The following is a 14,030-nucleotide window of genomic DNA, read 5'->3' on the forward strand; positions in this document are numbered from 1 at the left end:
AAAAAGCCAGACATCGACCATAATAATAGCTATGATTATTAGTAATTTTGCTAGCGGTGTATGTTGTTCTTTACAGGCACCGTTTTATCCCGATATGTGAGTACAAGAACCTAAATTGTTGTATAATTTCAATATAAGTATTTAAAAAATCATATGGAGCAAAAAATGGTATATATTTGTGATGGTACTAAATGCTAGTCATCATACCTTTCAGAGCATTATTTAAAAAACTTTTAGTAAAAACGCGCCAAGGTTAGAAGTATTTTGGTGTAATGGTGACAACTAGTGTTTTATTTTGCCTCATCTAGATTGCTGGAAAATTTGTATTTTTATGTAAATATTTCAAATTATCATTTTTTCCAAAATTAGTCCGAGTAAACGGATTTAGCTATTTATTACTTTAAATGTCAAATTTGACAGATACCTCGATAGCAAGAGGTTTATTTTTATATAATTTTTAATTCAACTCAAAGTAAAAAATAATGTCGATATTTGGATCTGGACATTATCTGTACTTAACAATGTATCTGCAATTAAAATGTTCTAGATTGAAAATACATACATACATACTGTTACTCGCTGATCTATATTTGACCGCATCAGAAAATGGTCACAAAAGGCGTTTTCTTTCATGAGCTTTTCTGTGTGACTGAAAAGCCTGATACGTGATGTTATCTGCCTACCGCACTCCGGACATTCAAAATCTCCTTGCTTTGTTGCCTCTTTACTTTTGGTTCTTGCTGTTAACTGAGTTTACAATTCTTCTCCATCGGGTTCTATTTTGAGCTGCTTCTTCCCGCTCATTCTGCATGTTAATCCCCTTTAAGTTTTCGTGGAAAATGTCTTTGTAACTTTTGAGTCGTCCACCCGACCTCCTCTTACCATCTATAAGCTCACCGTAAAGCAGAGATTTTGGTATGCGATTTTCTTGCATTCTGCATACGTGACCAGCCCATCTTAAGCGGGATTTTGTAACCATGACTTCAATACTCTCGCAGTCAGCTTTTTCAAGGACCGCTATGTTTGAGACATGAAGGAACCATCGGATTCTTAAGAGTTGTCTAAGGTGTCTCTGTTGCAACTTGTCATGCGTGTCGGCGGTGCGGCACCCAGGTTTCGCTCCCATATAGCATGGTGAGGATTATAATTGCTCGGTACACTGCATGTTTCGTTTTTGTACTCAAGTGATGATTGTAGAAAACCTTGTCTTTTAATTTCCAAAATGCTCTTGAGATGCTGCTAATCCTGTGCTGAGAGATTGAAAATAACATTTCTGGAAAATACACCCAATATTATGTTATTAAGTTTTATTCTTATTTGTATGTGTAAAACTGTTTATTTGTTGTTCTAGGCTGAGAAGAAAGGATGTACAGCGACGGAGTACGGTCTAGTATTTGGAATTTTCGAATTTGTAGTATTTATCGTTAGCCCCTTTTATGGCCAGCATCTTAATAGGATAGGACCAAAACTAACATTTAATGGTGGCATATACACAACGGGAATATGTGCTATTTTATTTGGGTAAGTAAAAAAGCTACAATAATACAAGGAGGAGATTCTTATGCCGCGTCCAGACCAAGCAGTCAAAACAACGACAAGACCATTGCCTGGAAACTTATATGGTGAAATTTTGATAAAATAATTTAGTACTCACTAAAAACACGGTATATCGCTAGTGGTAGGAAAAATAATTTTTAGAGGTTACTAGTTTATTTGGTTTGCCTGTGATATGCATATACAGGGTGTTTCCTAAATTAATCTAAAAAAATAAAAAATCGTTAGAAAACGGCTTAAGGCGGGCTCTTTCTTAATAAGTATATTTATTTTTTATCGGCAACTCGTTTGATGAACAAGAAAAAACTCAAAAGATCAATTTTGATGAAAAAGGATGGCCTGTCAAGAAAAAACTATATTTTCTTTAAAAAAGCAGTAGTGTACCATTTATGTTAAGCAAAATATCGATTTTTTTAATTTTAAAACTCTATCGATTTTTTAAATTTTAACACCCTGTAGATCAGAAAGAAAGGAAGTACTTTAGATCCAGTGGATATATAAAGTGTGTTTAAGAACACATATGAGGAATCACACCACAATTTTTTAGACTAATTAGAACACACCCTGTATATTGTCAACTTGACAATGATTGTTGATAAATCAAAAATACCTTTTCTGTGAAAAGCCCGATTTTCGCAGGAAAAAATTTGGTTTTTATTGAATTTGTGTCTGCGTCTGCAAATACCGGTATGTTTTTTAATATCCTATCTATCTAAATTTTAAATATCATAGTCAGAAATAGTTTTATTATTTATTAACTGTAAAAATGGTATACTTATAAGTTTTATCAAATATTGTGATGTATAGAGAAGAGACTCAATATGTAGGAGACCCAGGGGCCTTATTCTGTAAGTATTTTACCGATCGATTCGGTAGAATTTCTTCGGTTGTGACGACATTTTCGATTCGGTAGCGCGTAAAGCTAGTCCGTAGCTCCGAACCGAACGGAAACCCGACCGAATCCTCGGTTCGCGTACCGAAAGCTCTAATCGTCTTGGTAACTAATAATAATTATTCTATTCAACAATACATTTTTCTGTCAGGGGTTTGACAGTTTCAAAAAAAGGCTAGAATTTGCGTGTTATTGCAAAGGTTTTATTTACGAAATACTCGGAAGTATAGTATTAATAAAACAATAGAAGTAAAGTGTTAAATAAAGTGAAAATTTGTGATGTTTGTCAGGGATATGAATCTAATCAGCGCAGAGGTTGGTGAACAGGCTAAGAAGAGCACCAAACATATACATACTTTCGTTTTATTAACATATTGTGTTTTATTTATATTGTGATTATTTATTAAGTGATTTTTTTAATTTAGAATAAATACAATTAAATTTGAACACAAGTTTTAATATAAAGTAATTCTATTAAACAAAATTGAATAAAAAATTTCACTCCTCCAACCCACATCTTCACGACATCTTGTAGCCTGAAAAGAAAAAAATGAATTATTAATCATATATCATATCTTTATAAAAAATGTATATTTTACGCTTCTGTACACTATGCATATTTTAAAAGTATATTTGTTTATCAGATTCACATCTTCATAGTATTCGCAATGGCATGGCAGTTGCTGCATTCTCAACAGCAACTGCCTTGCCTTTCCTATATTACCAAAGAAAGATTCAACAGCGAGGCATTCTTCTTTTTTTCTGTAAAATTTTCATGTACTTGTATAAAGCGAAGCGAGACTTCTCTCTGCTGCATAGTCCTTTTAGTTCCGCTTCGGTGCCTAAACGAATATTTAATATTACTTACTCCTTCTGGAAAATAGATCTTATTTACCTGTAAATCTGTCATCACCACTTATCCTCAAACCCTTAGAAAAGACCCAAACAGAAGCGTTATAAAAGGGTGAATTTGAACATATACAAAATTTGAAAGCGTCACTGTCACTATCACGTCCTACTGTCATGCTCCACAACCATGATTGTTTTTCGGTTGCTTCGAAACCGAACCGGGCAGTTGCCGAACAGCGATACAGAATCGCAATGCGGATACTGAACGTAACATTCGACAACTCTATCGTTCGGTAGTGAACCGGATCGAATTTTCGGATCCGAAACCGAAAAAGATACAGAATAGGGTCCCAGTGAAATCACACATGGTTAATAAAACTCATTCGCAACAACTAAACTTTTGACTTTGTTGTATTTGTGTCCTTGCGGTGTGGACAATTTGTCTCAAGTTTGTCTTGTCAGAATTCCCCATTTTTTGTTGCAAGTTTGTCTTGTTTTTGTCTCAAAATCGTGTTTACTTTTTGTCGCTTTGGTCTGGACCCGGCATTAGGAATAATTAATTTCAATATTTTATATTATAGTAGATATGAGTGGCTTGAAAATCTTTTTATCTGCTAAGCATAAAGAAAGATATGCTTTCTACAGTAAATTATATGGCGAGATACTAATTTTCTTGTTTGTATTTAGACTTTTAGATAAAGTGGAAGGAAGATACGCGTTTATTAGTTTAAGTTTTATTATAAGAATCGTGGAAGCCATGGGAAATGCGGCTTTCTTGACGGCAAGTTTCGCTATAATCGCCAAAGAGTTTCCTGATAATGTCGCAACAACATTTGTAAGTATATAAAATTAAAGGTTTCAAATATATACCGAATTATGCATCAGTTTAAGGGTGCAAAATTTAAGAGTGTTTATTGGCCCTCCTATTGATTTTAGAAGAAACTTTTAATGGAACTTTTTATAGTACTGGATTAGATAAGGCTACCTAACCACTAAGAAACTCTTCTGCTAAGCCGTTTTTAAATTATTTGCAAAATTAGGTTACAAATACCTTGTACAAGGGTAAAACGAAGATCACGGGACATCGTCGAAATTTTTGTTGTAATATGAGGGAAAGATGTAATAATAACTTTTTTTTTAATATTTGTTAGTAGCCGAGGGATGTCCCACTGTTGGAATGACATGTACATTTTCTAGGCAGTCGTTGGCAGTCATTGGCATCAGTTGACTATAACTATATGGCAGATATAGGCAGTAAATGATATTTTGGCAGTACATGTACATTTTTACCCAAGTGAGACACCCTCGTTGGTAGCTATTTCCTCAAAAGTATCACATCAAGTTTCCGGGATTACCGAATAATACTTTTACCTGACACGAAATGCGTTACCCGGCAACACTACGAATCTGAAGGAAGGTGTAGTGTTGCCGGTATCGCATTGTCAGGCAAAAAATTATTAGGTAATCCCAGAAACATCGAGTTGTTCATTCAAAAGATTATATAACGAAATAAAGTACATATATCATTCTTATCTTAAACATTTTTTATTATAATAATTATTAAGAACTGACGAGATGTTTTATAGAACTGACAGAAATGACTTCTGAATTAATATTTCAAAAAAATGACAATTACAATATGGCCACCAAGCGATAATCACTTAAATGATTATCACTTATTAATAACATCCTTCTATATAGGAAACATATACATAGAGTTGTACAATCTCTTTAATTGAATATTTCGCACACAAAAATATGTTTTAAACTTCAGTGCTTTAAAAATGTACCATGTATCATTATTGCAAAAGGTGCCCAGTGGCGTAGAGGTACAGAGCTCTCGTCTACCAATCTCAAGGTGTGGGTTCGATTTCCGTGGGTACCTAGGTCGACTCAGCCTTAAATGAGTACTTGGGATTCCACAATCCTGAGGTAATAATAGGCGGTTGAAGCGTGGTGCTAGCCACATTACCTTCCTTATTTGTATACCGAACGGGCTCTAGCATAACAAGCTGTACCTTGCTACTCCCAAGGCGTTAAACACTCTATATACAGGAGCTATTATTATATTATCATTATTGTATGGCAATATCATAAAGTTTAATAATTACTGGTGGCCAGAGTGTTTTATCGTTGTAGAAGTTACTTTTTCCCTAGGACCTAATTTTGCAAATAATTTAAAAACGGCTTAGAGGAAGAGTTTCGAAGTTGATCTAATCTCGTATCTGATCTAATCCAGTACTTTAAAGAGTTATAAGTTTCTTCTAAAATCAATACATGGAGACCAATAAACGACACCCTTATAATTTACATGGGATTAGGTAACGGTTAAAATTTATATTAATTTTTTAATTTTAAAAGGCGTCTTTGGAGACATTCTTCGGTCTGGGATTAATTGTGGGTCCCACCGTTGGAGGTGCTCTATACCAAGTGGGAGGATACACTCTACCATTTGCCGTCATGGGATCGGCATTGTTTGCCTCTGCTATATTAGCAGCCATAATTTTACCCAAACAAGAATCCAAACGTGATAAAGAACCTAGCCGTAAGTACAATTAAGGGAATTAAGAGATAAAGTTCGGATTTTTCATATTCCGATATTCCGGTTGACTTTTTTAAAATTTTATAAACCACAGTCTTTTTTCTTCTTCTAAACTTAATCTACTACTAATTGCCAAATTATTTATTAACTGGAAATTTAAATATTTTCCAAAAATTTTTTGAAAATTACAAAATTTTCAATTTTTTCTCACCAAACATTTCTTATAATTTAAAAATATTTCCACTTATTAAAGAGTATATTACGCTGTACTCTGGGGTCGCTCTCGGGGGTCGGGTAAAGTGGGTGTGTGGCCGACAGAAATATATATTATATTTCAGAAATCTGCCTAAGGCTTAGGATTGACCTGTCGTATTAAACCTCACCCAAAATTTCAAACACATGTACTTTGATTAAGGCTTGATTAAGGTTTGCAGAGCTTCAACATTTACCATAAAATAGTGAGCAATTTTTTATAAAACCATATAAATTATTATCACTGTAATCAGAAAACTTCAATCCATTTCCGTATTGTAATATTTTGTTTTTACCATCAAGATCTTAAAAATAAAAAGAAGTTGTCTAAAAATGTCCTACAATACAGGATATAGCATAATCTTTATGCTTTTCCTTCTAAATTTATGTAAAAATACATAGCCAGTTTTATATAAAACGTTAAATGCCGAACGCTTATTTTGCTACATTTTCGGACTAGTTAAATGGACTCTTAAGACTCACTCTGTATAGTTTATATAATAAAAATATACGCGGTAAAACGAGGAACTTCTGTACTCAAAATACAAAAAATACTAAAATAAGAAATTGCTATTATTTACCTCATTCGTCGACTTTAACATTGTTCACTTATTTTATTTAACATGAATTCATATTGGGGTGTTCAATATTTTTATATGTTTTCTTTTTACTATTCAGCATCAGTATTCAAGGCCCTAAAAGTACCAGGCATAGTGATAGCCTGTGCCAGCACAGCAGTGGCCAGTACCTCGATAGGGTTTCTTCAGGCCACCATGGAACCACATCTCAGAGTCTTTCAGCTGAAGCCTTTCATTTTGGGGTTAATGTTCGTCATTAATGGAGGTGTTTACGCTATTACTGCACCGGGTTGGGGATGGTTATGTGATAACTTTATTCCTCCCAAGTTTGTCACGATAACCGGCAGTGTATTGGTTGCTGCTGGGTTTTGTTTGATTGGACCTGCACCGTTCTTTACTTTTCCTTTGTAAGTACTATAGAGTTGGGAAGTTTAGTTCACTTAAGTGATTTCCATTTTCGATCTCTCGTTCAGCAAAGTGAATCTACAGGGTGAGTCAAATTCGAGGCTTTTAAGGGAAACACCCTTTTCTATAGACGAGGACTAATATGGGTGTCTGGAGCTCAATTTATATCAAAAACTGTTATCTGTTACCGTTTCGGATTTACAGGGGTGTTTTTCAAAATGTGCATTTTTAACAAATCGCTGTAACTTTTTTGCTATGGAAAATTTGGTATTTTTATATGAAAACATTTTCCAAAACACCTTTTGCAATATAATTTAATGGTTTAAGTATTTTTTTAATTAATAATTTAAAAAATTATTAATAGAAAATTTAATTATTTATATAGGACAATACCTTGTATTATATTATTAATTCATTGAAAAGAATATAAAATAACCTTTCAAAAAAATATAGTATACTTGATATTTTGCTCAATTCCTCTTTGAGATATAGAATTTTTTAAAATTCGCCCACTTTGAATAAGTAGGCATTGAACGCCGCCGCCTGTAATGCAAAAAATTCTAGCTGTGAGCAGCAATTGAAACGGAAATAATATATGTATGCAATGAGAGATGCAGAATTTTATAACAATTTAAACTATATTTAATAACATCAACATATTCAAACTATATCTAATAACAATAAAAAAATTAATAGCAAACCAAGATATGAGATTTTGTTACTAAAGCGTTCGGCATGTCGAACGTCTTCTGTTATGGACTGACGAGACTGTTTTGAACATTTCTCGCTTGGAATTCATTAACTCAGTGGGGGTGAAAGATACCCTCGCATAACCGCTAAAAGTATTTTCTAATTCTTGTCTATATTATACGCGCAATTTAAAATAAGAACTTTTATTCTTCCACAAAGAAAAAAAAATCTGGCGGCCTCGGCGGCTTACGGCTGGGATCTTGGTTAGCTATTCAATTATTCTCGAAATTGGCTGCAAACATTTGCTGATAACTTCCGTTCTGAGGCGATGCGATGCCTCGTCTTGCTGGAAAAATATGTTTTCGAGTTCCCATTAGGGACAGATCATCAATAAGGGGTTCAAAGCCTACTAGTTAAAAGTGGCGAACATATAAAAATTCTGTATCTCGAATGGGACTTTAACAAAATATCAAATGTGTATATTTTTGGAAGCAGCCAACTTTAAGTTCTTTCACTTAATTAAAAATATACAGGGTGTCCTCTATATAAAATCAACTTTTCTGTTGATAACTCTTTAATTATTAATTTTAAAAAAATAAAAACTTAAACCATTAAAATCTACGTAAAAGGTGCTCTGAAAATGTTTTCACGAAAATACAAAATTTTCCATAGCAAAAAAGTTACAACAATTTGTTAAAAATGCACATTTTTGAAAAATACCCCGTAACTCATAAACAGTAACAGATATCGATGGGCCGTTTTCACCATTATCTTTTGATAAAAATTGAGCTACAGACACCAATATTAGTTTTCGTCTGTCTCTATAGAAAAGGGTGTTTCCCTTTAAAAGCGTCAGGTGGACTTACCCTGTACAGAAGACTAGTTCGTTTAATTCACTGAGTTGTAGTATTCGTGCATTTCGCATAAGTGAAAGAATGGAAAGAATTAAAATAACTATAAATATCAAACAATATTTCAAAGTGATATAATGAGTATCGTTTAACATTTCCGATTAATTAATTGATAATTGATTGATCAAAATATTAAATTATTCTAGGACTACTAGGATAAATATAGGGTATTATTTTATTCATTGAGAACTGGTGTTTTAGAAATAAAAAATATTTACGGTCACTGTATGTAAATAGATATTTCAAACAGAAGCTCTAATATGGCAACAATTTAGCAGTCAGTAATCATTACTTGTCAATTATTTGAATCATTATATTACAATACATAATTGTATGTTAATTTAACACTAATAATATATCCCTAGAAAATAAATACATAGATTAAACGTTCATGTATTCACCACGATCATTTTTTTTATTTTTTTAAAGTATCTTTTCTTTTTTATTGTTTGACTTCTATTGCTATTTTTTGTTTGACGTATCTGTTATTTATAAATATAAATAATATACATTACCCTCACATTCATACACTTAATATATTAATTATTATATTATTTACAGTAATGTTATACTATTTTTAGAGACATTATGGGTATGCATTCTTGGATTGGTTTTGCACGGACTTGGCATGGCAGCTCAACTTGTAGCATCATTTGGCGATGCTTTAAGAACAGCAGTGTAAGTATTCCTCTTTTTTCCATCGTAAAAAAATATTTTTCAGAACTTAATAATATCAAATAAACAGAGATATGAAATTATAGTACGTAAATAATAACTGTTAATAGCTGTTATTCTTAGTACATATTTTTGTGTTATTTGTATTTACCTATATGTGTAGGCAAACTTCACTGAGCGATTTTCAAGCAAACAGTTTTATATTTTTGCATTTAGAGGTAAAAAAACAGTATGTAGCTTTCAGGCATTATTGTTTTTCAAAATATTCTTCACGAAAACCAATAATTCTGAAATCAGTTATTCCAATCGCTGGTTGGCTTCAATTGCGTTTTGAAAGCGCTGACTGCATCTCCTGGGGACTGGAAACTTTGACCATGATGGAGCAATTCATTTTTAAAATTGAAAAGTATGGTCCTATCGAGGATAGTCCAACAATTGACGTTTTCCTGCTTTAAAAAAATATGTTTTCGAGCTATGTGTGTAACCTGCATTGTCTTTGATGAAATAATTCATCGATGAGAGTTGGTTTTTCTTGAAAGTCAGCAATTACTTCCAGCAAACAAATATATATGTATCAATAAGCAGTAACAGTTCTTTGATCTTGCAGAGGAATTGTTGCTACATGACTCACTCTCTTGAGACAAATGTTGCCACCTTTTGGAAACACTTCGAGAACAGATAACTTTCATCGGTTTTGGTTTATCATGGAACACCCAACCAGTCGATTTGAACTTTATTTTTCGGTTCAAAAGAGTAAAGTACGCGCTGACAAGTCCAGGGATTCTTCTGAGAACAGGGGCCAATGTTGTATGTAAGCTGATCCAAGAAGATCGACATTTCGCATATCGTGTAATTGCAGCACAATGGTGCATTTCAAAGCCCTCAATTCAAAACATGTTACATGAAGAATTATCTGTAAAAAATTAGTTTCTAATCGGGAAGATTAAATTTCTTGATCTCGCCAAAACTATCAACGATTGTCATTTCTAACCATCTCCTGACGTCTTTTTCGATCGTACGGTATTTTATTGTTGAATATAATGATTTTGTATTAATGTCTAATTGAGTACGCAAACATCTATGTTGTTAAAAAATCAATTTAAAGTTTTCTTCTTATATTTCAGAGCTTATGATTTTCCAAACAACGTGGAAATTTTGGACTTATATCCGGTCTCTGGACCAGCACCTTTGCATTAGGAGCTTTCCTAGGTCCGCTTCCATAATTGTAGGGAATTCTCTACGATAGCGTTGGATTCTTGCCCATTCATCCCCCTATTTATCGTCGTGATACATCTTTTAGTTGGTTTTAGTGACATCGATATACATTTGCGTATCATCAAGAAACCTACACCCTACGTGGAAATCAAGGAAGAACAACTGCCTCGAAAACGACATTAATCACTCGAATACCAAGTCTATCGCAAGTGTAATGGAGAGCATGAAGAGGTATGTATCTACATATATATATATATATATATATATATATATATATATATATAGTATATATATATATATATATATATATATATATATATATATATATATATATATATATATATATATATGAAATGATTATATGGATGACAGTGAAGTTGTTATATAGGGTGCTCCAATAATGTTGCGCAATTTATACAGGATGGTCCGAATTGTATTCGTGAAAGTTCGGCATCATATTCTGCAAATAAAACTCACAAGTTTACGAGAAAGATGTACCGGTTAAAACGGTAATAGACCAAGCTTAGAGAACAGTGCAGTCACTATCAGTAAAATAGATTCGTGATTTTATTAATTTTTTATTCTTTTTCTTCTTAATTTTTATAAAAATTAGATCTCATTTATCTGGAAAAAACGCTAAAAAAATAAAACTTATTTGGTATTTTTGAACTTTTTGTATAAGTAGTTAATGTTATTTAAAATATTTATAGCACGCCCATGAATTGCTCAGTTGCTCCGTAGCTACAAAACAGATCGACGACCTGTATACAGGGTGGTCCGAACTGTATTTTGGAAACTTGGGCAGCATATTATGCAGATAAAAATAAGAAAAAAAGTTCGTATAAATGTACAGGGTGGGTCAAATTCGACGCTTTTAAATGGAAACACCCTTTTCTATAGGAGATAGACGAAAACTAATATAATATCGGTGTCTGGAGCTCAATTTTCATCAAAAACATGATGGTAAAAACCGCACATCAATATCTGTTACCGTTTTGGTGTTACGGGGTGTTTTTCAAAAATGTGCATTTTTAACAAATCGCTGTAACCTTTTTGCTATGGAAAATTTTGTATATCTATGAAAACATTTCCAAAGCACCTTTTTACGTAGAATTTAATGGTGTAAGTATAATTTTTTTAAAATTAATAATTTAAGAGTTATCAACAGAAGAATTGATATTTTATTTGGGACACACTCTATATTTCTAATTAACTGAAAAGATATTACTTTATATTTTGTTATAATCCTCTTCGAAATACGGAATTTTTAAAAGTTCGCCACTTTTAACTAGTAGGCTTTGGACCCCTTATTGATGATATGCCCTTAATGGAACTCGAAAACATATTTTTTCCAGCAAGACGACGCACCGCCTCTGAACGCTGAAGTTATCAGCAAATTTTTCCAGCCAATTTCAAGAATAATTGACTAGCTAACCAATATCCCAGCCGTTGGCCGTAGAGGCCGCCTGACTTAGTGCCCATGGATCTAATCCTATGGATATATTTGCGGAAGAATAAAGGTCCCTTATTCTTCCGTATAATCTAGACAAGAATTAGAAATACTTAGCAGTTATGAGAGGGCATCTTTCACCCCCACTGAGTTAATGAATTCCGCGAGAAATGCTCAAAAACTGCCCCCTCTGTCCATAACAGAAGACGGTCGATATATTATGTCGAACACCTGTAGCAAAAATCTCATGTCTTGGTTTGCTATTTATTTTATTGTTATTAGATATAGCTTAAAATGTGTTGGATGTTGGAAGCTAAATATATTTTAAATGGTTATAAAATTCTTGCATCTCTCATAGCAAATATTATTTCGTTTTATCATTCGTCGAATTAATGGTCACAGCTAGAATTTTTTTTGCATTACAGCCGGGGCAGTTCAAAGCCTACTTATTTAAAAGCGGGCGAATTTTTTATATACCTATATCTCTCGAAGAGGAATCGAGCAAATTATCAAGTGTGTTATATTTTTTGAACGGTAATTTTAAATTATTTTCGTAATAAATTAAAAATATACATGGTGTCCCATATAAAAAACAAATTTTCTATTGATAATTTAAATTATTAATTTTAAAAAATTATACTTAAACTATTAATTTCTACGTAAAAAGGTGCTTTTAGAAATATTTTCATAAAAATGCATAATTCTCCATAGCAAAAAAGTTACAGCGATTTGTTAAAAATGCATATTTTTGAAAACACCCTGTAACTCCGAAACGGTAACAGATATCGATATGCGGTTTTCACCATCATGTTTTTGACAAAATTGAGTCTAGACACAGAGATATTAATTTTGTCTATCTCCTAGAGAAAAGTGTTTCCATTTAAAAGCGTTTGAATTTGATCCACCCTGTACATATGTCCTAAAATGCTGAAGCCAGCAGATACAGGGTGTAGAAGTTTTTTTTTCATTTTTTATTGATTTTTCCAAATAATTTCTGAAGTACCGTCATTATTTTGGATGAAAATTGGTGTCCTCGAAAGTTTTTTGACATGAGAAATGAAATTTGATTTTTGATTTCAATATAACTCCTACTTGTAGAGGGCGCCACTCACATATTTTTTAACTGGTTTGAACAGTAATAACTTTTCGCTGTATCTGTATAAAACTATGGAGTAAAAAATATACATTTACGACATTTTTTAATTAATGTAAAGTCTTCTTTTGTGTTCCCTTTAGATAACTAGAAACAGTGAACTAAAGTGAACTTAAATAAAATCTAGAGAACAAGTGACCAGAGTTCTAGTTATTTCGCACAAGACATATAAAGTTTTTTTTCTTTAGAATAGGTCCAAGAATCACCTCCTTAAATAATAGCATGTCATTAAGGACCACCCTGTATAATTTTGATTTCTTTTTCAGTATAAGATCTGTCGGCAACGGCATCTCAATCGAGAAAAGCAGACCGCCAGCCATGAACAGCCTGATTGCTTGCAACAGCTACACGAGCCAAGCTTGGAGCGAAAAGGACTCGCCCAGCGTGCTGTTGGGGCCCTACAGCCACAGCTACGGCGCTGTCAAAAGCAGGAGCGTACCTACGGCCTATCTACAGGGTGTATCATAAATAATGTTAATTAATAGATATTACTTATCTTAGGTCTCAAGTTAAATGCAAATAAAATGCAATTATCACTTTCATAATCCGACTTTATTTGAAATCGGAGATCTATGTCATCAAATAATTATGTTTTTTATATATACTTTTTATGCTACGCGTTTGACACAATTTTTGATTGTTTTTTTTTAAGTTTGAATGCTATTAGTTTAATTTTTATAGAGTAATAAAACTAAAGAGTTAGGACGAGTTGTTTATAAGTTTCCATTTTTATATGTAGTCCTTTATGTATGTATAAAATAGATAAGAAAGATTTTGACAGACGACATGGAAAAAATGACAGATAAAGGAATTTGCCTGTTTTTAAAAATGAAGCAATACGTAACTGAACGAAGCAATACTGAG

The 14,030-nt window shown here is 32.8% G+C and overlaps 1 pseudogene; it reads left to right on the forward strand.

The window, feature by feature from the left end:
* LOC115880968 overlaps positions 1-13,757 on the forward strand; it is a 29,373-nt pseudogene extending 15,616 nt beyond the window's left edge.
* Positions 13,758-14,030: the final 273 nt, after the last annotated feature.

The sequence above is a fragment of the Sitophilus oryzae genome, unplaced genomic scaffold (assembly GCF_002938485.1).
Source record: "Sitophilus oryzae breed Bouriz unplaced genomic scaffold, Soryzae_2.0 scaffold_1107_pilon_pilon, whole genome shotgun sequence".
In the NCBI taxonomy this organism is placed as follows: domain Eukaryota; kingdom Metazoa; phylum Arthropoda; class Insecta; order Coleoptera; family Curculionidae; genus Sitophilus; species Sitophilus oryzae.